At 36.6% G+C, this 24,641-nt stretch overlaps 1 protein-coding gene across 1 annotated transcript in view; it reads right to left on the reverse strand.

Annotated features, from left to right (window-relative positions):
* The window catches only part of LOC101894226 (uncharacterized), a 116,599-nt gene that overhangs the window by 1,741 nt on the left and 90,217 nt on the right, over nucleotides 1-24,641 (reverse strand). The gene's annotated exons all lie outside the window — the stretch shown is intronic.

Here is a 24,641-nt window from a genome sequence, read left to right on the forward strand (position 1 = left end):
AAAGAGGAGGAGGAGGAGAAGTGAAAAATATTTTATTTTATGGCAAAAAGAAGAAACAATATCTGAAGCAAACAATTTATTGTTAGTGGTTGTCATTACCAACACGTGACTGGGTTAAAACAAAGCGACAACAAAAAAGGTGCATCTCGTTGAGTTTAGCTGAAGCCGATGCTGTTGCTATAGCTGTGCAGTGCCAAGCCATAACACCCAGAAAGCAGTGCAAATAAATGATTAGCAAGTGTTGGAGAGTGTGTGTTTGTTCGATGTTGCCGTATCTGTAGCCGAGTAATTACGGAAATGCAAATGACTTGAAATACTGATGTAAATTGCCAACAGGTGTACCCACCACGGGTGTGGGTAATAAGCCAAGCTGGCTGTTTGTTAGGGATCAATAACACCTTACCCTAGCAACATTTGTTAGCTGATGTTGGCGGTGGTGGTGGTGGGGTGAAGAGCCCATATCTGTATTTATGGCATTCCGTTGAACTTCATTACTTCATACCTTATGGCAATAATCATAATTCTCACATTTTCTCCTTCATTTGCATACTCGTCCCGATCCGCTAATTGTTTATCGCGCAATCGGAACTGAGGTATTCATAACATGTGTCAATAATTACATACTTACATGGATAGCGTTTTTATGGTGAGTTTGGGTTTTTATTACAAAACATTAAAATTTGAAATGCTATTGCTTCAAGTTGGTAACAGAAATTCCCGGATGGTTTATATTCCTCGCAAAAAAAGGGTAGGTGGCCAGATGTTAGTGGGAAAAATAAAGGTATGGTAGCAAATTGTGTTACCCTCCACCATAGTATGGAGGGTATATTAAGTTTGTCATTCCGTTTGTAACACCTCGAAATATACATTTTAGACCGCACAAAGTATATATATTCTTGATCAGCATTAAAATTCTATGTCGATTTAGCAATCTCCGTCCGTATATCCGTCTGTGGTACCTCAATTTTTTCGTTATTTTGGTGATTTAAGCCACATTCTTTTCCGGAAATGTTTCAAATTAGGTATTTGAAGTTCGTAATGGATACTACAGCCTAAGACAGAAAATTGTCTGTGCAGGTCCATGTTTTGGTATAGCCCCCAAATTAAAAGGTTCCTCCCTATTTTTGGTATTTTGGTGATTTTAGCGACATTCTTCTCTGAAATTGTTTCAAATTTGGTATTTGAAGTTCGTAATGAATATTACAACCTCTCACAGAAAATTGTCTGTGCAGGTCTACGCCTTCGTATAGCACCCATACAATGGTACCTCCCTTTTTTCGTTATTTTGGTGATTTTAGCGACATTATTCACCGGAATGGTTTCGAATTTGATATTTGAAGTTCACAATGGATACTACAGCCTAAGACAGAAAATTGCCTGTGCAGGTCCACATCTTCGTATAGACCTCATATAACGGCACTTCCCGATATTCGGTACTTCGATGATTTTAGCGACATTATTCACCAGAATTATTTCAAATTAGGTATTTGAAGTTCGTAATGGATACTACAGCCTAAGAAAGAAAATTGCCTGTGCAGGTCCACATCTTCGTATAGACCTCATATAACGGCACTTCCCGATATTCGGTACTTCGATGGTTTTAACGACATTATTCACCAGAATTATTTCAAATTCGGTATTTGAAGTTCGTAATGGATACTACAGGATATGACAAAAAATTATCTGTGCAGGTCCACGTCTTGATATAGCCCCCCATATAATGGTACCTCCGTATGTTCAGTATTTTGATAATTTTGCCTACATTATTCACCGATTTTTTTCTTTTCAAATTTCGCATTTGAATATTGTAATGGCTTATGGTAAAAGTTGACTATGCAGGTCCATGTCTTCGTATGGACCCTAATATAACGTCTACATTCGGTATTTTTAAGATTTTAACAGAATTTTTAACGAATTTTAATGTTTTTGAGAATTGCCAAATTCGTTCCAATTGACGGAGGGTATTCAAAGTTCGGCCCGGCCGAACTTACAGCTTTTTTACTTTTTATACCCTACAACACTATGTGTTGGGGGTATTATAAGTTTGATTGGGCCAGAATTTATGTAACACCTCGAAATATTGGTTTCGCATATAGGAAAGTATATATAGATCTTCCTAGCTCGCCGAGCTGAGCCGATCTAGCTATGTATGTCCGTCCGTCCGTCTGTCCATGTTAATTTGTAATCACTCTACAGGTCGCAATTATGGCCCGATCTTCACGAAATTTTGCACGAAGGTGGGGATAGGGTCAGAATAGAACCCTATTTCTTTTGGAGATGATCGCATAATATTTAGGGGTTGAAATGGACCAAATACTGAAAAATTTCTTGATTTTCCAGATGCTCTACAGGTCGCAATTATAGACCAATCGACGCGGAATTTCACATGTAGCTAGAGTTTAGGGCGGGGAAGAAGCCTACCAATTTGGGTGGTAATCGGATAATATTTAGCGGGTAAAATAGACCATATCTTTTGAACCGCGAATATTTTAAATCCCGGCGAAATCACAAAGCCATGACAAGGTTACTTCTAATCTTTACATTGATGTTAACATCCAACAAATCGGATATACAGCAAAATATGTGCCATATATATGTCTATCAAAGAAGATATGCTTGAAAAATCTCTTATATGCCGAGAACGGTTGAACTGATTTCGACAGTTCTCATTAATTCAGAATGGCCTCTTGGCAGGAAAGAAAAAACGTCTAAAAAAATCGCATAAAAATATCTCTCTAAAGGTAAAAAATTTTAAAAATTTTGTCATATTTTTGGCATATTTTCATTTCGAATTAAACATTTGGTAATATTTCTACAGCTAACAAAACTTAGTAGTTAGGATATCAGAATATCATATGCAGATGGCATTTTGGGCCCGATTCTTACGAAATTTGGCATGGGGATAAGATGAGGGTCAGAATAGAAGCCTACTCTTTTTGGAGACGATCGCCATATATTTAGGGGTTGAAATGGTCCAAAAAACTGCAAAATTGTCAGCAGGTCGTAATTATCGCCCGACCCTCACGCACAACTTTTGTAGACAAAATACGAAAATGTCCATTCCAGAGTCTTTTTGGAGAATTCACAAATACAGGAAAGACGCACTTCTGACTATTTCGTTGAAGAATATAGTCAAATGTCTGTATCTAATATAGATGCGTTTCAGTCAAAAACCAATAATAAATGTTAATCTTTTGCCACTTCTGAGAGATTATAGGTCTTTGGGAAATATTGGTTCCAGATCTTGGAAGACCATTTACGTGCAACATTTACCAATAAATTGGAAATGAGGAAATTAGTTTAAGTTGCTATTATTCGAAAATTAGAGAACGAAACCTGATGGTTTTCTTTTATAATTTGTCTTGTGGAATTCTTTCGAGTATCTCTCCTATATAAACAGTATAATTTATTATAGTGTTGTAGGGTATTCAACGGGCGACCGCTCGACTGTAGCCTTTGCTTACTTGTTTACTTGTTATTTTTGGAAATTTGTACTATAATTGTACGAAAAGTAGTGAATGGAATGTGTGGAGGAAAGAGCTTGAATCCTTGAGTTTGACACTGAGGTCTCTGTTGGAAGCTGTATAAAAAGTACTAAATAGTAGTAAATTTGATATTTGGAGAAAAATAGAGCCGTAGTCCTGAACTTTGATATAGATGACACTTTTCGAGTCTGTAGTTAAGATATGGATGTGGTTTTAGAAATGTGTACGATAATTGTGCGAAGTGTTCTAAATAGTACTAAATTTGGTATTTGGGGAAGGAATTGAGTTAAAATCCTGAAATTTGATATAGATGTCACTGTCTATGTCTGTAATTAAGATAAGGAGGAGGTTTTGGAAAAGCATCCTATATTTTTACGAAAAATAGTAAATGGTACTAAGTTTGGTATTGGGAGAATGAACGGAACTGGAATCCTGAAATTTGATATAGATGTCACTGTTTTTATATGGGGTTTAGATATGGAGTAGGTTTTGTAAATGTGTACGATAATTGTGTGAAAAGTAAATAGTACTAAATTCGGTATATGATGAAGGAATAGAACTGAAATCCTGTAAGTTGATATAGATGTCAGCGTAGTTGTCTGCGGTTAAGACATGGAGACAAATATTACTAAATTTTGTTTTTCGTGAACGAATGGACCTGAAATCCCGAAATTTGATATTGTTTGTATCTTGTGTTGAGATCTGGCAGTGGTTAGGCAAATTTGTACTATAATTGTACGAAAAGTACTAAATAGTACTAAATTTGGAATTGGGTGAAGGGATAGGGCTGGAATCCTCAAATATGATATAGATGTCACATGTTGGTGTCTCATTTAAATTGCTATACATATTTTCAATGAAAAGAAATTTTTCCAACCCCTCAAAAAATTTTCGATCTATTTACTATTTCTCTATTCATTTTAACTTCACCAACGTCTCACTTTTTTCGTTTCCACTCGATTTGATTTTCACTTTCAAATTTACAGTTTGCTGAACTTTTTTTGTGTTTTCTTTCTTATTATATTTTGCAACAAAAAAAGGCTTGTCACCTTAAATAACGACAATAATTAAAATAAAAGGGGCGTGTGTGTGGCTTTGACTAACTGGTCTTGCAAATCGCTTAACTGGATTTTTTTTGTTTAGAATAAATTTATGTCATTACAGCAAACAATTAATCAACAGGTTTGCAAATTTTGTTCCGCAAAACACGAGAAACACGAATGCCATTGGCAACAGCAGGGGAAAATTGTCAAACAAAAAATAAAACTACCGCATATATTCTTACGTGTGTTTAAGCATGTGACAACTTCCTATTGGAACCCTCAAGGGGAAATGTCTGTTTGGTCGTTAAACAACTTTATTTTAGTGAATATGTTTCGAAAACTTGTAAAACAAAGGTTGTAGAATATTTCTAAATGACATGGATAGTCCGGAATGGAATCGTAGCAAATCAAAATATTCTACAAAACTATTTCTAGAAGTAAACAAGTAAGCAAAGGCTACAGTCGAGCGGGGCCGACCGTTGAATACCCTACAACACTATAATAAATGATACAGTTTATATAGGCGAGATACTCGACAGAATTCCACAAGATATTGTGACAAATAATAAAAGAAAACCATTAGGTTTCGTTCTCTAATTTTCGAATAATAGCAACTTAAACTAATTTGCTCATTTCCAATTTATTGGTAGATGTGCCACTTAAATGGTCTTCCTAGATCTGGAACCAATATTTCCCAAAGACCCATAGTCTCTCAGAAGTGGCAAAAGATTAACATTTATTATTGGTTTTTGACTGAAACGCATCTATATGAGATACAGACATTTGATTATATTCTTCAACTAAATCAGCGTTAACGAAATAGTCAGAAGTGCGTCTTTCCTGTATTTGTGAATTCTCCAAAAAGTCACTTGAATGGACATTTTCGTATTTTGTCTACAAAAGTTGGCAAACTATTTCACACATTGAATATTTTTGGATCGCCATCCTAAACTGCTTGGTTTTTGCAATGTCCGGTAACCCCCATTCAAATGTGCCTGAGGATCGGTGATAATTACGACTTGCTGACAATTTTGCAGTTTTTTTTTTTTGTCCATTTCAACCCCTAAATATATGGCGATCATCTCCAAAAAGAGTAGGCTTCTATTCTGACCCTCATCTTATCCCCATGCAAAATTTCGTAAGGATCGGGCCATAAATGCGATCTGTATATGATATCCTGATATCTTAACTACTTAGTTTTGTTAGCTGTATAAATATTACCAAATGTTTAATTCAAAATGAAAATATGCCAAAAATATGAAAAAATTGAAAAAATATGAGAAAATTTTAAAAAATCAATATTTTCATCTTTAGAGAGATAAATTTATGCGATTTTTTAGACGTTTTTTCTTTCCTGCCAAGAGGCCATTCTGAATTAATGAGAACTGTCGAAATCAGTTCAGCCGTTCTCGACATATAAGAGATCTTTCAAGCATATCTTCTTTTATAGACATATATATCGCACATATTTCGCTATATATCCGATTTGTTGGATGTTAACATCAATGTAAAGGTCAGAAGTAACCTTGTCATGGCTTTGGGATTTTGCCGGGATTTAAAATATTTGCGGTTTCATGAAAAATTTTGAATTTTTTCAACACAAAAGATATGGTCTATTTTACCCGCTAAATATTATCCGATTACCACCCAAATTGGTAGGCTTCTTCTCCGCCCTAAACTCTAGCTACATGCGAAATTCCGCGTCGATTGGTCTATAATTGCGACCTGTATAGCTACTGCAAAATCCGAAATTTTTTCAGTATTTGGTCCATTTCAACCCCTAAATATTATGCGATCATCTCCAAAAGAAATAGGGTTCTATTCTGACCTAAGCCCCACCTCCATTCTAAATTTCGTGATGATCGGGCCATAATTGCGACCTGTAGAGTGATTACAAATTAACATGGACAGACGGACAGACGGACGGACGGACATACATAGCTAGATCGACTCAGCTCGGCGAGCTAGGAAGATCCATATATACTTTCCTATATGGGAAACCAATATTTCGAGGTGTTACATAAATTCTGGCCCAATCAAACTTATAATACCCCCAACACATAGTGTTGTAGGGTATAAAAACATTAAGTTCGGCCGGGCCAAACTTTTAATACCCTCCACCTTAGGGTAAAAGAAACATTAGAAGAAATGTGGCAAAAACCATTAAAATGCCGATTATGGGGAGGTACCGTTATATGGGGGCTATACCAAAACGTGGACCTATAATTACAATGTTTCGCCACCGGAGCTGGAACCCATTATGACCCACAAATACCAATTTTTAGACAATTCAGTGAAAAAATGTGGCAAAAACCATCAAAATACCGAATATCGGGAGGTACCGTTATATGGGGGCTATATCAAATCATGGACCCATGCATGCAATGTTTCGCCACCGAAGCTGGAACCAATTATGACCAACAAATACCAATTTTCGAACAAATCCCTGAAAAAATGTGGCAAAAATCATCAAATTACCGAATATCGGGAGGTACCGTTATATGGGGGCTATACCAAAACGTGGACCTATAATTACAATGTTTCGCCACCGGAGCTGGAACCCATTATGACCAACAAATACCGATTTTCAGACAAATCCGTGAAAAAATGTGGTAAAAAGACTAAAATACTAAATATCGGGAGGTACCTTTATATGGGGGCTATACCAAAACGTGGACCTATACATGCAATGTTTTGCCACACGCTCAGGGACCCGCTATGACCTACAAATACCAATTTTAAGACAAATCCGTGAAAAAATGTGGGTACCGTTATATGGGGACTATACCAGAACGTGGACCGATATATCTCATTTTCAATACCAACCATCCTAGACACAATGCAAATAGCTCTGCTAAATTTTGGAGCTCTACGTCAAATAATGTGGGCTGTATCGTGATTTCAACAGACAGACAGACGGACAGACAGACAGACAGACGGACATCGTTAAATCGACTTAGAATTTTATGCTGATTATGAATATATATACTTTATGGGGTCTAAAACGAATATTTAGGGATGTTACAAACGGAATGACAAAGTTAATATACCCTCCTTTCCAAGGTGGAGGGTATAAAAATATGACTACAATGTAAAAATACATGAAATCGGTGTACAAACTTATATGGGGACCGGCACAAGCAAATTTTAAGCCAAATATTCTTGGAGTGATCCAGCTCTCTTTCAACTCTCAAAGATCTTTATTAATAATAATATAAGATAATATATAAGATAATATTAGGACCCCCTTGTATATGGTCCAGGCTAAACAAAAGCTTTAAAATGTTTGGTTTGAGAACCGCAAATTCCTTTTGGGTTTGCCACCACCCAGATTGACCTGTGGACAATGAAATTATAAGCAACTGCTACTTCGTCAGCGAAAAGTCTACCTTAAAATTTTAGATTTGTTCCAATAGTTCGTATTAGGCCTTCTTAGTACTCGAAATCTACAATGTGTTTTCAGGTTGACAATAAACATTTTTATTCAGAACTTCATACATCGTACTAAATTTTCAGACTTTCACGGCTATATATATATTTTCAAGCTTTTGCCTTTTTCGGAAAGAATAATAAAAAATGTTTTACTTAGGAGGATATTAGGAAAACTATTGCACAATTGACCCATGTCCAATTTTTCTCAAAATACAAAACTAATGTCTACATATGTAAGCATATAGAAACCAACAGTGACCTTAATATCAAATTTCAGGTCTATGCCTTCACTGAATACCAAATTTAGTAACATTTAGTACGCATATCCAAAACAATCTACAGTGATCCGAATTTGGTGTCATTTAGTACTCTTCGAACAATTATAGTACACATATCTAACATCACCGGCGGATTCCAGCTTAATCTTTTCACCCAAATACCAAATATAGTACCACTTAGTATCTTTTGAACAATTATAGTACACATTTCCAACACCACCCCCATATCTGAATATCAGATACCAAAAGAGACCTCAAAATCAGATTTCTGGATTTCAGCTCTATCCCATTACCCAATACCAAATTTAATACCATTTAGTACATTTCGAACAATTATAGTACACATTTCTAAAACGAAGCTATGGAGCTTCATTTAGTAACATATAGAACTTTTCGAATATCTTAACCACCGACAACAACAGTGACATCAATATCAAATTTCGGGATTTCAGCTCAATCCCTTCATCCAACACCAAAATTAGTTCATTTTCATTACATATTTCCAAAACCGTTTCATATCTCAATTCCATATCTCAACAGATCAAATTTCGAGATTTCAGCTCAATACTTTCACTCAATACCAAATAAAGTAACATTTAGTACTTTTCGTATAATTACTAACATTTGCAAAATCGCTACATATCTCAGTTCCAGATACCAATAGAGATCGCAATATCGAACATCGGGATTCTACCTCTATCCCTTCACCACAACCCAATTTAAGGTGTGAGTGCATAAGCAGCTTGGCATCATGGCTTGGCTTATTAAACTCTAAATTTCTATGAAACCTCGACCATTTTTAATTCCAGCGAAATCGCAAATACACGTTAGGGTCACTTCTGACAGTTACATCAATGCTGATATCCAAGATATCGCATATATAATAAAATACATTCAATCTCATATATCAAAGAAGGGGATGTTAGGTAGACGGCTTACAAGTCAAGTGCCGCTGGACGGCTTTTGACAATTCTCGCAAATTCTGACTGGCCTCTTGGAAAAAAAAATCTAGAAAATCGGTCATAGGTCTCATGGACCTAGGTCTCTTTGGACCAAATCCGTTTCAGGAAATTTGGAGTCGAACTAGCGATCCGTCCGTCTGTATGTCTCTCTGGATGGCTGCTGCGCACGATAACTCTGGAAGGCAGTATCCGATTTGACCCAAACTTGGTACATCGTAATATTATTATCAAACATAGGTCGAGTTAGGAGATGGGCAACTTCTTCTGGTCCCTCCCCGAAAAAATATAAAAATTTTCAAAAAAAAAATATATATATATTACTGCACGGAAAGTGAAAGGATAATCCAATTTTGCTCCAACTTTGTAAATCCTAATATTTGCATTAGTGCTAGGTCAGATGCAAAAATGGACAATATCGGTTCACTTCATCCTCCTCCCCTCCTAATAGGTAAAAATTTTGAATAATTATAAATCTTATAAAATGTGATTGCCATGGGGGTAGGGTTAGGATCAGATTTTAAACATTGTGGTTAAGAAGATGTTTGCAAAATATTTAGGGTTTAGAAGACCAAAACTAAACTTAACTAAGAACTAGCAGACAAACAATTTTATAGAGGTTAGAGTTGAGGATATTGTTGAAGCCTAGAATTTGGGATGGTCATCGGAAAATATATAGTTTGTCAAATGGACCACAATTTGGCGTGAAAAATACCAAAATTAATGAAATCACAAATACATGGAAGCGCACCTCATACTTTTACGTTGATGTTGATTTTGTTGACAAATATAGCCAAATACGGTAGATACAAGAGATCATATAGAGGAATCTAAATTTCCAGATATTGTTGTCGGAACATCTGCTTCGTCAATAACAGATGCTTTTTGGAGATCGCATATTTTTTGAAAAAATAGGGGTTCATATATATGATGATTATTTGAAAAGTGGAAAAGTGTTATTATTTAGTAGTCAAAAAAGTTTCACATCTGCAAAAACTTTACCGCAAATAGTGTAGGGTATCAAATGGTCGGCTCGCCCGATTATAACCTTTGCTTAGATGTTTTTCAAATAGGAAAAAAACATGGTCATTTGTATAGATTCGATCCATATCTACATATAAAACGTGTTCCACTTTAAACTACAAATACCAGTAAAACCGTTTGGATAATGCTGTAAAACTTTTCTCAAAAAAGTAAAACCATTAAGCGGGTGATCCCGTTATATTGGGCCATAACAAAACAGGAACCTCCATAGACAATTTTATACTTTAAGCATTGTCATCTATCAAATCTTCAAATTTCAAAAATTGAAACAGTTCCGTGGGTAAATGTGACTTGGATTATCACAATACCGAATATAGAGAGGTACCCTCATGTGGCGGTTATACGAAAACGTGGACCTATACATACTATCTTCCAACATCGGAGTTTGACCCTATTATGACCTATAAATACCAAATTTTAGATAGATCAAAATCATGAAACTACCGAATATCGGTGGGTACCGTTATATGTGCGCTATAGGAAAATATGGACATAGATATTCAATAGATACTGAAGCTAGAAGCCATTAACAACACCAAATATCAATTTTTAGATAAATCCGTGGAAAAAAGTGGCAAAAATTATCAAACTACAAAAATTATCAAATATCGCGAGGTATTGTTGTATGGGGGCTGTACCAAAACGTAGACCTATATATACAATGTTGCGCCACCGGAACTATAATCCATTATGACCTACAAATACCAATGTTTTTCAATGTGACAAAAATCTTCAAACTATCGAATATCGGGAGGTTCCGTTATATGGCAGCTATACCAAAACGTGGACCGATATATCTCATTTTCAGTACCAATCATCTTAGGCACAATTATTTTGTCAAAAAGTTGAAGTTCTACGTCAAATATTGTGGGCTGTATCGTGCTTTCAACAGACAGACAGACAGACGCACATCGTTTAATCGACTTACAATTTTATGCTGATCGTGAATATACATACTTTATGGGGTCTACGACGAATATTTAGGGATGTTACAAACGGAATGACAAAGTTAATATACCCTCTTTTTCAAGGTAGGGGGTTTAGTGGGTTCAATGTTTTAAAAGTATGTCTAAACAAGTAACAAAGCAGCTAAGTTCGGCCGGGCCCAACTTTTTATACCCTCCACCATTTGGAAAAAACTTGAAAATTATCCAAAAAAAAAAATCTGTCGAAAAATACCGCTCAAATGAAAACCGCTATGTGGGGGCCATACGAAGACGTGGTCCTGCATAAGTAATTTGTATCATATGCTGTAGTAACGGTTCCGAACTTTTTATACGAAATTTGAAATAATTCCGGTAAATAATGTCGCAAGAATCATGAAAATACCGAATATCTGGGGGTATCTCTTCTATGGGGTAAAGTACTCAGAAGGAACTTTTTGTGTGGATTTTCAGATAATTCTAATTCGACCTAGTGGTCGTTTTTATACCCTACAACACTATGTGTTGGGGGTATTATAAGTTTGATTGGGCCAAAAATTATGTAACACTTCGAAATATTGGTTTCCCACATAGGAAATTATATATGGATCTTCCTAGCTCGCCGAGCTGAGTCGATCTAGCTATGTATGTCCGTCTGTCCATGTTAATTTGTTATCACTCTACAGGTCGTAATTATGGCCCGATCTTCACGAAATTTAGAATGTACGTGGGGTTAAGGTCAGAATAGAACCCTATTTCTTTTGGAGATGATCACATCATATTTGGGGGTTGATATGGACCAAAAAAAAAAACATGAGTTTGCAGTTGCTCTACAGGTCACAATTATAGACCACTCGAAGCGAAAGTTAGCATGGGGCTAGAGCTTTGGGCTGGGCAGAAGCCTTCCAATTTTGATGATCATCGGGTAATATTTAGTGGTTGAAATAGACCATAGCATTTGCGATAAATAAAAGTCAAATGTTCCATTAAACCGCGAATATTTTTAATGCCGGCGAAATCACAAATATACGAACAGGTTAATTCTGGCCGTTACGTAGATGCCCATAGTAAAAATATCGGATATATATAGCGAAATATATACAATGTGTATATACAAAGGGAGAGGATGTTAGTTAGAATGCTTATATCTCCAGAATGGCTGGAGTGATTTTTACCAATTCTGTCAATTTAGAATGCCCTTTTGGCATAAAAGTATAAAATCTAAACAAATCGCATAAAAATATGCCAATAATGATGTTCATATAGATTTTGTAGTATTTTGTGACATTTTTTTTTATTTTTTCATTTTTTTATAGCATGCTATTTTTTCAATTTGACTTATAATATTGAAGTGTATATTGTGTAATATTTTTTCACTTTATAACACAGGTTGGGGTTATTATCTATATACAGATTGCAATTATCGTTCGATCCCCATGAAATTTTTCACAAAGACAGAGTTAGGCTCAGAAGGGCTAAGCCTATTGTTTTCAAAGATGTCCGCAATATATTTAGGGGTTGAAATGAACCAACAACTGAAAATGTTCCTGATTTTGCAGCTACTATTGCAGCTACACTACTATTGTGTGAAAAAATACCAAATGAACCAAAAACATAAAAAATATTCCTGATCACACAATTGAAGCCAATCGACACGCCTGAGAAGAGAGTTAAGGACAGGGAAGAAGTCTAGCATTTTAGATGACAATTAGATTATATTTAGCTGTAAATTGACCACAACAACTAACAACACAACGGAGTGCGCAAATATTGGGCATATGTCTCTGGTCAAAAAGCTAAGGGTAATATGTTGGCAGTGTTCTATGACATAATTTCAAAAGCGAAATCTTCCAAAATAGATTTGGACATAAGGGGGCTTCTAATATATCTTAGTGTTGTAGGGTATCACATGGTCGACCCCACACGACTATAGCCTTTGCTTACTTGTTTTAAACAAAGTTTAAAATTATTTTTTTTTTGCAAAATCAACTTTATTGATATATGACTCTTTTTCAAGAGTGATCAAAGTAAATTTGTCAGAAAACTTTCATTAACAAAAAGTCCTTGTGTTTGCAAAAAATATTCTCCGCAGCATAGATTACAATTGAACAAATGGCATGACAATGGATTTACAGATATAATTCATCATAAAACCTAACCTCAACCCACCCCACCCCACCACGTCATGTCATGTCATTCAATTACAATTCAATTTTTTGTTCATTAATTAGGTGTTGCAACATTTATGACAGCTACAAAATTACAACAACAAAAAGTAACATAAAATAGTGATCAAGTCAAAAAAATTGCGAAACCGACAATGTCACCTCGCCATTAGTCGGATTAACAGTGGTAGGGTCCAAAAAGACAACAATGAAACTAATGCACCGGCGTCATGCAACAATGAGCAACACGACCCTCGAAATTAATTTTGGTTGGCTCATTGTTTAGAAGTTACACACGGCCGAGATTTGATGGCTAAGACAACCGCACTTCAATTCCAGCAGCAAAAAAAAAAAAAAAAAAACGGCTAATTGCAAGCCTCCATATGAAATATGGAAAAGGTGAAACCCTCTCCAACTCCCAACCAATGATAATTGATTTAAAAAGGGATTTGGTTTTCAATTTAAACCTTTCATCATCTCAGATCAGCTCAGCTTCCAAAGGCTTTATATTCATTGGCTGTTGCAATGTAAATCGGGTTAATGTGTGGTCAATTGTTTGCCTTATTACTGCTGCTGCTGCTGCTGCTGCTGCCATCGTTCTTTGTTTTGGTTTCCTTTTTTTTTGGACCAATAAGAAAATGATTTAAAACCACTAGACCTGACGACGAAGGTTATTTGTTAACAACAATAGACCAAGTTTTTTTTTTTTGTTCGTTTCCAGCAAAGAAAAGCCAGCTGAACACCATGAACGCCATCCGTGCAGCAAATTCCATCTAATAACAGTCAGCCAGTCAACAGATAACACTTGATGGACGTCTGTCTACCAGTTGCACACACACACATGCACATGCACACACACACATAGTCTCATTTAGATGTGCATACTTTAAGAGTTAACTTTGTTTAAATTGATTGTCTTGGGTGGTTGGCTGGTTGGTTGGTTGGTGGGTTTGTTGGCTAACTGAGTGACTGCCTGACTGAGTGACTGACAAACCTCTGTTTTGGCCTGATACTACATGTGTTGTTTAAACAAATGATTTGTTCCTAAGCCAGCAATGCATTATTTTTTCTGGCAATGTTGTTGATGTTGTTGTTGCACATTACATACATACATACTCTGCAGAGAGAATTACGTGGGAGTATTGAATGGATCCTTTAGTTTGTGACATTAGCTTGGACTATCGAGTGATATGTTATTATCATAGAGTTCCGCCAATATTCACCATTACAACTCTGCGTTAAAAGTCCAACTTCAGTGGGCCCATTTTCTATGGACAATTTTTATACCCTCCACCTTGGAAAGGAGGGTATATTAACTTTGTCATTCCGTTTGTAACATCCCTAAATATTCGTTTTAGACCCCATAAAGTATATATATTCATAATCAGCATAAAATTCTAAGTCGATTTAACGATGTCCGTCTGTCTGTCTGTCCGTCTGTCTCTTGAAATCACGATACAGCCCACATTATTTGACGTAGAGCTCCAAAATTTAGCAGAGCTATTTGCATTGTGTCTAGGATGGTTGGTATTGAAAATGAGATATATCGGTCCACGTTCTGGTATAGTCCCCATATAACGGTACCTCCCGATATTCGGTATTTTGATGATTTACCCCACATTTTTTCACGGATTTGTCTTAATATTGGTATTTGTAGGTCATAGCGGGTCCCTGAGCGTGTGGCAAAACATTGCATGTATAGGTCCACGTTGTGGTATAGCCCCCATATAAAGGTACCTCCCGATATTTAGTAATTTAGTTTTTTTACCACATTTTTTCACGGATTTGTCTGAAAATCGGTACTTGTTGGTCATAATGGGTTCCAGCTCCGGTGGCGAAACATTGTAATTATAGGTCCACGTTTTGGTATAGCCCCCATATAACGGTACCTCCCGATATTCGGTAATTTGATGATTTTTGCCACATTTTTTCAGGGATTTGTTCGAAAATTGGTATTTGTTGGTCATAATTGGTTCCAGCTTCGGTGGCGAAACATTGCATGCATGGGTCCATGATTTGATATAGCCCCCATATAACGGTACCTCCCGATATTCGGTATTTTAATGGTTTTTGCCACATTTCTTCTAATGTTTTTTTTACCCTAAGGTGGAGGGTATTAAAAGTTTGGCCCGGCCGAACTTAATGTTTTTTTACTTGTTCTTCAGGATTTTTGCAAGGACAATTTCTACATTCTCTACAGAGTCGTGAATGTAAAGTTATTGCAACAAAAATAGCCTAAATAGAGGAGACAAATACCCCCAACCCCCTTCCACTTTTGTATACCCTACACCACAAGGTGGTCAGGGTGTTATGTCTTTGTGCATTTGTTTGTGACAGGAAAAAGGAAAGGAGATGGACCCATAGTTCCTTTTTTAATGTTCTGCATAGAATCACATTCCGAGTCGATATATGCGTGTACGTTTGTCCGTCGGTCTATATATTTTTTTAAACAAAGTACAGGTAGCATTAATTGCCCGATCCACATGAAAATTTTTACAAATCATTTGTTTGGCCCAAGGACAAACTCTATTGAAATTTGCTGTGGAGAACAGCCGTAATATGCACTCTTTAACAACGATATTCGGGGAAATATATCAAATACAGCTTACCCTTGCCGATTTTATCGAGATTGGTTTCAGATTTGGATATAGCTCTCATATATCTTCGTCCGATTTGTCTTTCATTGTACAGCAAACGTGTAAAACTAGACCAAATGGGATGGAATTTGGCACTTACGACCAAATTGAGTCTAGAAACAAATGTGTCAAATCGGTTCAGATATAGCTATAGCTCCCATATATATATATTGTTCATCCGATTTGTTATGTTTGTCCTCCACAGCCGTAATATGCCCTCCGTAACAACGATATTCGAGAAAATATCTCAGAGATACCTTTGTCAACTTTTATCGAGATCGTATCGGATTTGGAAATTGCTCCCATATATATCTTTATCCGATTTAAAGTTAATTGTGCACCAATTGGGTAATATATGCCCGAATTGAAAAGCCACACATGCCTTGACAAATTAAGTAGAAATCGATTCAGTGGAGGATATTCCTCTCATATTTTAGTTACTTTGGGCTCTAAATTATAACCATAATCATAGCTGGTATGAAATTATTCTCACAAATTCCCCATGAAAACTTTAATTTGTTATGTAAAGTTCTACTAAATAAGTAAAGTGGTGTAGGGTATCATAAAGTCGGTTAAATGAGGTTTTCTTTTCCAACATTTTTTTTTTTTTTTGATATTTTTGGATTAAGATTCCAGGGAATCCTTAAATTTTAGATAAATAGTGTTACAGGATGAAATTAAAAAAACTGCAACCAACTTCAGACTGCTGTCATTTCTAAGCCACTCGTCCGACATCTGTTAAAATTATTCCAGTGACAGCTCATTATATTGTTTACAAGCGTACAAAAGCATTTTGGTGAGAATTTTCCAGAAAAATAGCTGGCTGGAAACCACTAGTGGCTATCGTTACAGCACTCCAGAATTTAAAGATGAATACATTTTTTGTGTCTCATACCATCGTACGCTACCGTAATACTGATAGCGTAGCCCGACGTCAAGGAAATGGACGGAAGAAAACAGCAACATCGGCAGAAATGGTTCGAAAAGTAAAGAAGCGACTTGATAGGAACCCGCGTCGCAGTGGCCGAAAAATGGCTCGTGAGCTGAACATATCGCAATGTTCCATTCAGCAAATATTGAAAAATTAGTTCGGGTTAAAGCCATTGAAATTCCAAAAAGTGCAAGAACTTACAACGCAACAGAAAGGAAACATACTCAAAAGAGCTAAAGAGTTCCTACGCTTGACCGAACTGCCGAATGTCGAATTTGGTTTTCTCCGATGAGAAAACATTTGTTGTCCGGCTGTTTGTAAACAAACTAAATTATAGTGTTTACCTGCCAAAGAAGTCAGCTGAAAATGTGCACCTTCGGTTGGCACCCAGAACTCAATCGCAAGCCATGGTGTGGGCCGCCATAACAGTCGATGGTCGCTCGCTGCTCGTATTAATCGACCGTGGCATCAGAATAAATGCCGAATTTTATGGCGAAAATATTTTGGGGGTGTATTAAAGCCTTGGCCGCAGACCTTGGACATTCCAACAGAACTCAGCACCATGGCACTCAGCACGCGCCACCCAAGAATGGTTACAACATAAGGTTCCTCGCTACATTTCCAGCGCTCAAGGGCCACCATAATCTCTGGATACTAATCCGTTGGACTATTTATTTTAGAGTATTTTGAAAAGCAAGATTGGCACTAAAAAATACCAAAGTGTCGATCACCTCAATCAAGCGCTTCGCCGGGAATGGGACAAAATACGGCTGAGCAACATTTGGGCAGCGTGTGACAGTTTCATTGGCCGTTTGAATGCCATAATTCGTGCTAAAGGTGACCAATTCGAACAAATCTAAACTTATTCTAAAATTTGATGCTATTTCCGACATTTGTGCTTTGACTTAGTTGCAGTTATCTCACCCTGTATATGTATTCGTAAAATGGTAACGCTTCAATATTATCATGTTTGTGGTTAGGGATAGGTTAGGTAATGTTGAAAAGCTGGGCGAAAAAAATCGCAACATGTCCTGGTGGACATACATTGAGCCAATATAGGCCTGTTGTGTGCTCTAGGCTAAAGTTAATGATATAAGACCCGCAGTTTACAAACAAACAAAAACAAAACATAACAAAATTTCATTTACAATGATCTGAATAAAGGCTGGTATGTAGTCGTTCCCCAAGAATTGGGATCATATATTTGCAAATGCTTGACATTAACGAGAAAAATTGCTCCAACGTTTCATCATCTTCCCCGAATTTGCTATTATCGGCACATCCTATGAGATAATAGGTTCACTGAGGTTTTCCATAAAATTTTCGTGGGTTTCCCTATGTCTTCATTGTTTCGTAGGGATATGTGGCCGTTTTTTGCTCATGACTTTAACTCTAGATGTGAAACATTTAGCGGCTTTAGATTGCCCAAGTTTACTATTATTAATAGCCAAGAAATCGGATATATAGCAAAATAGGTACAATATATATGTAAAAGAAATTATCTTATTTATTCTGCTTATAAATCAAGAACCGCTTGGCCGATTTTCACAATTACCATCAATTCGGAATGCTCTTTTGCCATGCGATTTTTTCAATTTGACTTACAATTTTGAATTGTAAATTTTCTAAATGTTTACACCCTTCAACACTACGTTTTGAAGGTATTATATGCTTGTCGCAATTATCGTCCGATCCCCATGAAATTTGGCATGGGGGTAGAGTTAGGGTCAGAATTAAAGCCTATTTTTCTTAAGTTGTACATTTATGGGTTCAAATGGACTAAAAAAATTAATTTTTTCTAATTTTGTAGTCGCTCTATAGGCCACAATTGAAACTAATCAACAAGGAATTTCGCATCGGAAGAGAGTTAAGGACAGGGAAGAAGTCTAGCATTTTGGATGACCATTGGATTACATTTAGCTGTAAAATGGATCAAAAATGGACTTTTGCCAAATTCTCCGGGCCAAAAAACTAAGGGTAACCTCTGGGCGGGGCTCTTTGATGTTATATAAAAAACGAAATCTTCCAAAATGGATTTGGATATAAGGGGACTTCGAACATATTGTAGTGTTGTAGGGTATCACATGGTCGGCCCCGCACGACTATAGCCTTTGCTTACTTGTTCTTTTTCGCATTGGATTAATTTTGGTAGAAAAGATACTGGGCTTTTTGTACTTTGAACTGCAGGCCTCCGAAAAACTGTTCAAAGAGTGAAACTCATTCGAATAGGAGCGCTCAATTTGTCCATGTCGCTCGAATAGAAGTGAGCTTATTTTCCTCGTCATTGAGTGAGAGCAAGATTCGTTTGAAATCGAGCAGATTCTATTCTTGCCGAGCATTCTTTTAGATTTTGTTATACCGTTTTCATACCCTCCAAAATACTATGGAGGTCCACGTTTTCATATAGCCCCATATAACGGTACCTTCCGATATTCGGTATTTTGATGATTTTAGTGACATTATTTACCGGAATTGTTTCACATGTGGTATTTGAATTTCGAAATGGATATTACAACCTATGACAGAAAATGTTCTGTGCAAGCCCACATCTTCGTTTAGCCCCCATGTAACGGTACCTCCCAATATTCGGTATTTTGACGATTTTAGCAGCATTATTCACCGGAATTGTTTTAAATTACGTATTTAGAGTTCGTAATGGGAACTACAGTCTGTGACAGAAAATTGTCTATGCAGGTCCAGGTCTTCGTTTAGGCCCCACATATCAGTACCTCCCTATATTCGGCGATTTTTTGACGATTTTAGGTACAATACCCACCGAAATTGTTTGATATGTCGTATTTGAAGTTCCTAATGTATGCTACAGCCTACGACAGAAAATTGTCTATGCTGGTCCAGGTCTTCGCACAGCTCCGATATAACGGTACCTCCCTATATACGATATTCTGATGATTTTAGCTACATATTCACCGTTTATTTCGAATAGTTTCGAATTTGAATATTGTAATGGCTTATGACAAACAATGCCTATGTAGGTCCACGTCGTATAGACCCCAATAAAACGGCTATATTCGGCATTTTTAAAATTTTATCAGAATATTTTAAGGATTTTATTTTTTTGAATATTTCTAAGTTCGGCCCGACCGAACTTACTGCTTTTTATACCCTACACCACAAGGTGGTCAGGGTATTATGTCTTTGTGCATTTGTTTGTAACAGGCAAAAGGAAACGAGATAGACCCATAGTTCCTTTTGATGATCTGCATAGAATCACTTTTTGAGTTGATTTATGCATGTCTGTCCGTCCGTCCGTCTGTCCATGCATTCTTGTGAACAAAATGCAGGTCGCATTTATTATCTGATTGAGATGAAATTTTGCAAACAACATTTGTTTGGCCCAAGGACGAACCCTATTGAAATTGGAGATAATCGGAAAAAATTTAGATATAGCTCCCATATATATCTTCGTCCGATTTGCCTTTTATTGTGCACCAAACGTGTAATATCAGCCCGAATAGTATGGAATTTTGCACATACAACCAAATTAGGCCTATATATAGCCTATAGATATAGCTTCCATATATATTGTTCATCCGATTTGTTATTTTTGTCCTCCGCAGCCGTAATATGCACTCTGTAACAACAATATTTGGGGAAATATATCAAATGCAGCTCAGAAATACCTGTGCTAAATTTTATCGAGATCGGTACAGATTTGGATATAGCTCCCATATATAACTTCGTCCGATTTACCATTTATTGTGCACCAAACGTCTAATATTTGTCCAAATGGGATGGAATTTGGCACTTACGACCGAATTTAGTCTAGAAGGTAGTATGCCAAATTTGGTGAAGATCGGTTCAGATATAGTTATAGCTCTCATATATATTGTTCATCTGTTACCCACAGCCGTAATATGCACTCCGTAACAACGATATTCAGGGAAATATATCAAATACAGCTCAGAAATATCTTTGCCAAATTTTATCGAGATCGGTTCAGATTTGGATATAGCTCCCATATATATCTTTATCTGATTTCAAATTAATTTTGCACCAAATGGGCAATACAAGTCCGAATTTAAAGATTCAAATGCTTCGGCATATTTAGTCCTTTGAATTTTAAATTATAATTATAAGCATAGGGTGTATGATTGAATTCTCCCATAAAAACTTTTAATTGTTATGTGGAGCTCAACTAAATTAGCAGAGTGGTGTAGGGTATCATAAAATCGGCCCCGCCCGACTTTAGGACTTTCTTTACTGGTTTTAACTTGTTTATTTCTATGTATGCGTATTTTTTTTGTACAAGATAACCCTCCCTCTTTCGCCTATCTTTACCCTCCCCTCTACAGTACACATCCACACACAAATCAGAAAATAAAAGATTTTTTTTTTTTCGCACTCATTTAAACTCATAGGCCAAAGTCCTTCTTTATTTTGAGGGATTCCGCTCCCATTCTAATTTTTAAAACAGGAGAGACTCTGGAGTTCTTACACACAAAACAAAAGTGTGAAGAATAGAATCGAGCAATCCAGCTCATGGTCAAGTTCCGCTTCCGAGTGAAAATGAGCAAATTCATTCTTTGGATTTCATACGAAGTCATATTATTACTAAACCCCAGATAGCGGTAATAAAATTCTACTCAATCTAGAACTGCTTCATAGCTACTCTCCTCATTTTAATACCCCACCATAAAGTTTTCCATTGAAAATTTTGGGCAATTTTCCAATTTGTACGTTACGGCGAGGGAACATTCAAGCACATGTGAGAGAGCGGCACAAGCGTGGTGATAAATGTTGGGCGTGATTGATTTGGCCACTTGAATTTCAAAAGTCAAACATGTGGTGATGGTGGTCGTTGTTTCTTTTGGTGAATGATTCAAAACTTTGACTAATGCCAAAACCCGGCTCTACAAAAAATTAAATGAGTTACACCAACACCCTCCAACATTTTTATTACCTTCAGTGGCTGGGGGAAGGTTAAGAGATTTTTGGCACAAGTGGCATTTTTCGTGAATTTCAACATTTTCAAACATTGTTGTTGTTGTTGTTGTTCATTCATTACAATTCATTTCGATTCAATATCGGTTTCCCTTAGCAAACAATTGAAACAATGTGTGTTTTGTTGAAATTAAACTTTGTCATTGCTTCTGATTGCATTAAAGCGAAATTAGTTTAAATTGTAGTTTTCGTTGTTGTTTTGTTGTTTTTGTTGTTTTTGTTGTTTTTCTTTTGGTTGTTGCCGTTTGTAATGTCTCCTAATTTTATGTAAATTGAATTAGTTGCGATTTGTTGAGCTGTGACAACTGGAGCCAAGTCTTTGTCGTCGTCTGGCAGATTGACTGTCGTCGACTATCAGGTGGTTGCAATCAAATGTTGACTGAATGTAGACTAGTGTGACGACGCCCCAACATTAATTTGTTGCGTTTATTATTTTTTTTTGGTCTTTTTGTTGGATTATTTCAATGAAAATGAATAAATGGCGTTTGAAAGCAAAATCGTATAAAAATAATGTGATTAAATCTCGGTCTATGTGGCAAAAATATAAAACGCTTGTATTTCGTTGAAATCGTCAGGGTAAAAGCAGATTTACATATCGCAAAACTCTTGTGAGAGAAGGCTTTCAGCTCTTCTATGAGAGAAAATCTTAAGCTACGGGAGAAGACCTTTAGTTCTTCTATGGGAGAAGAACTTCAGCTCTTCTTAAGAGAGAATAATTTCAGCTCTTATAAGACAATCAGCTCTTCTGAGAGAAGAACTTCAAACTCTTCTAGGAGAAAAGACCTTCAGCTGTTCTGAGAGAAGAACTTCAGCTCTTCTGAGCAGCAGACCTTCCGCTCTTCTGAGATAAGAACTTCAGCTCTTCTGAGAAAAGAACCTCAGCTCCTCTGAGAGAAGACCTTCAGCTCTTTTGAGTAGTAGAGATTCAGCTCTTCTGAGCAGCAGACCTTCAGATCTTCTGATCAGCAGACCTTCAGCTCTTCTGAGCAGCAGACCTTCCGCCCTTCTGAGCAGCAGACCTTCCGCCCTTCTGAGCAGCAGACCTTCCGCCCTTCTGAGAGAAGAACTTCAGCTCTTTTGAGTGAGGTCTTTCATATCTTCTTCTTCTCTTGTGATCAGCAGACCTTCAGCTCTTCTGAGCAGCAGACCTTCAGCTCTTCTGAGCAGCAGACCATCAGCACTTCTGAGAGCCGTTTTTCAGCGTTTTTAAGAGGACAACCTTAGCTCTTCTAAGGGAAGAACTTCAGCTCTTCCGAAAGAAGGCCTTCTTGCCTTTTAAAAGAGGACCTTCTTCTATAAGAAGATGATCTTCTGATGTTATATTAGAATAAGTAAAAAAAAAACATTAAGTTCGGCCTACATGCAATGTTTCGCCAAAGGAGCTAGAACCCATTAGGTCCCACAAATACCAATTTTAGACAGAATAAGACCTTGAAAATAAGACCTTCTAGTGTTCTATGAGAAGAGGAACTTCTGATTTTCTATTAGAAGGCTTTTTGGTTGTCTATGAAAAGGCTCTCTGATCTTTTACAAAATGACCTTCTGATCTTGAAGTATCTGCTCTTCTAGAAGATGATCTTCTGGTTTTCTACAGAAAAACGCTTCTGGTCTTCTAGAGAAGCCTCTTCAGGTGTTCTAGAGGGAAATGTTCTGGTCTTTTGGGAGACGGTATTCTAGTCTTCTATGAGAAGACCTTTTTGTATTCTATGAGAAGATAAAATACTCTTTTATGAGAAGAAGGCCTTATGATTTTATGTGAGAAGAAGACCTCTTGTCTTCTGTAAGAAGAACATCCTTTGGTCTTCTGCTGGAAGATCTTCAGACATACTATGAGAGTAATTTTTAATCTTCTAAAATATTAATATGACCTTCTGGTCTTCTACGAAGAATGTCATCTGGTATTTTTGTAGAGAACTTTCTAGTCTTTTGTGAGCAGACTTTCTGGTATTCTGTGGGAAAATTTTTGTCTTCTGGGAAAAGACTTTTCCTTCTTCTAAAAGAAAATGTCAGCGTTCGAGCGCTAAATATGGAACACTAAGTTTCGTAATTTTTGGGGATGATTTCTTGAAGGTAAACTAAACTGGTAGGTGTGTACAAAATGTATTGGGGCTTTGTAATAAAAATTATGACGGATGTTAGAAGCCTAGGTTGGGAGGATTAGGAGTATGAGACATAGTCATCTAGTGCAGAGAGGAGTTTGTGATATAGAGTTTTTTTTGTTCAGATTCAAAAATGGGACTAAGTGGGTTTGAACGCTACCAGAGTTGCGCTGAGCAGCCGAACAGCTCGTCCCAAGTATTCACGAGGTTGAACCATAACAGATGGAAGAAGATTTTGGAAGAAGATTTTTTGTCGTCTGGGAGAAAAGCTTCTTGTCTTCTATGAGTGGGCCTTCTAGTCTTCTATGAAAAAATGACCTTCTGGTATTTTATAAGAGGACCTTCTTCTTTTTTAGCTTCCGAACGAAATGAAGTAGATTGATAAAATTCTATTCAAATATATATTATGTCTGCACGACTTTTAGTATTAACAAGTAAAAAAGCAGTAAGTCCGGCCGGGCCAAACTTTGAATACCCTCCACCATTTGGAACGAATTAGAAAATTTTCAGTAAAATAAAATCCAATAAAAATTCTTTTAAAATCCTTAAAATATGTAATATAGGAAGGTGCCGATATATGGGGGATATACGATATTGTGGACCTATAAAGACAAATCTATGTTTGCGTGTAAAGTACTCACAAGGAACTCCTTGTATGGATTTTCAGATAATTTCATTGGAAAA

The sequence above is a fragment of the Musca domestica genome, unplaced genomic scaffold (genome assembly GCF_030504385.1).
Source record: "Musca domestica strain aabys unplaced genomic scaffold, Musca_domestica.polishedcontigs.V.1.1 49, whole genome shotgun sequence".
Classification (NCBI taxonomy): domain Eukaryota; kingdom Metazoa; phylum Arthropoda; class Insecta; order Diptera; family Muscidae; genus Musca; species Musca domestica.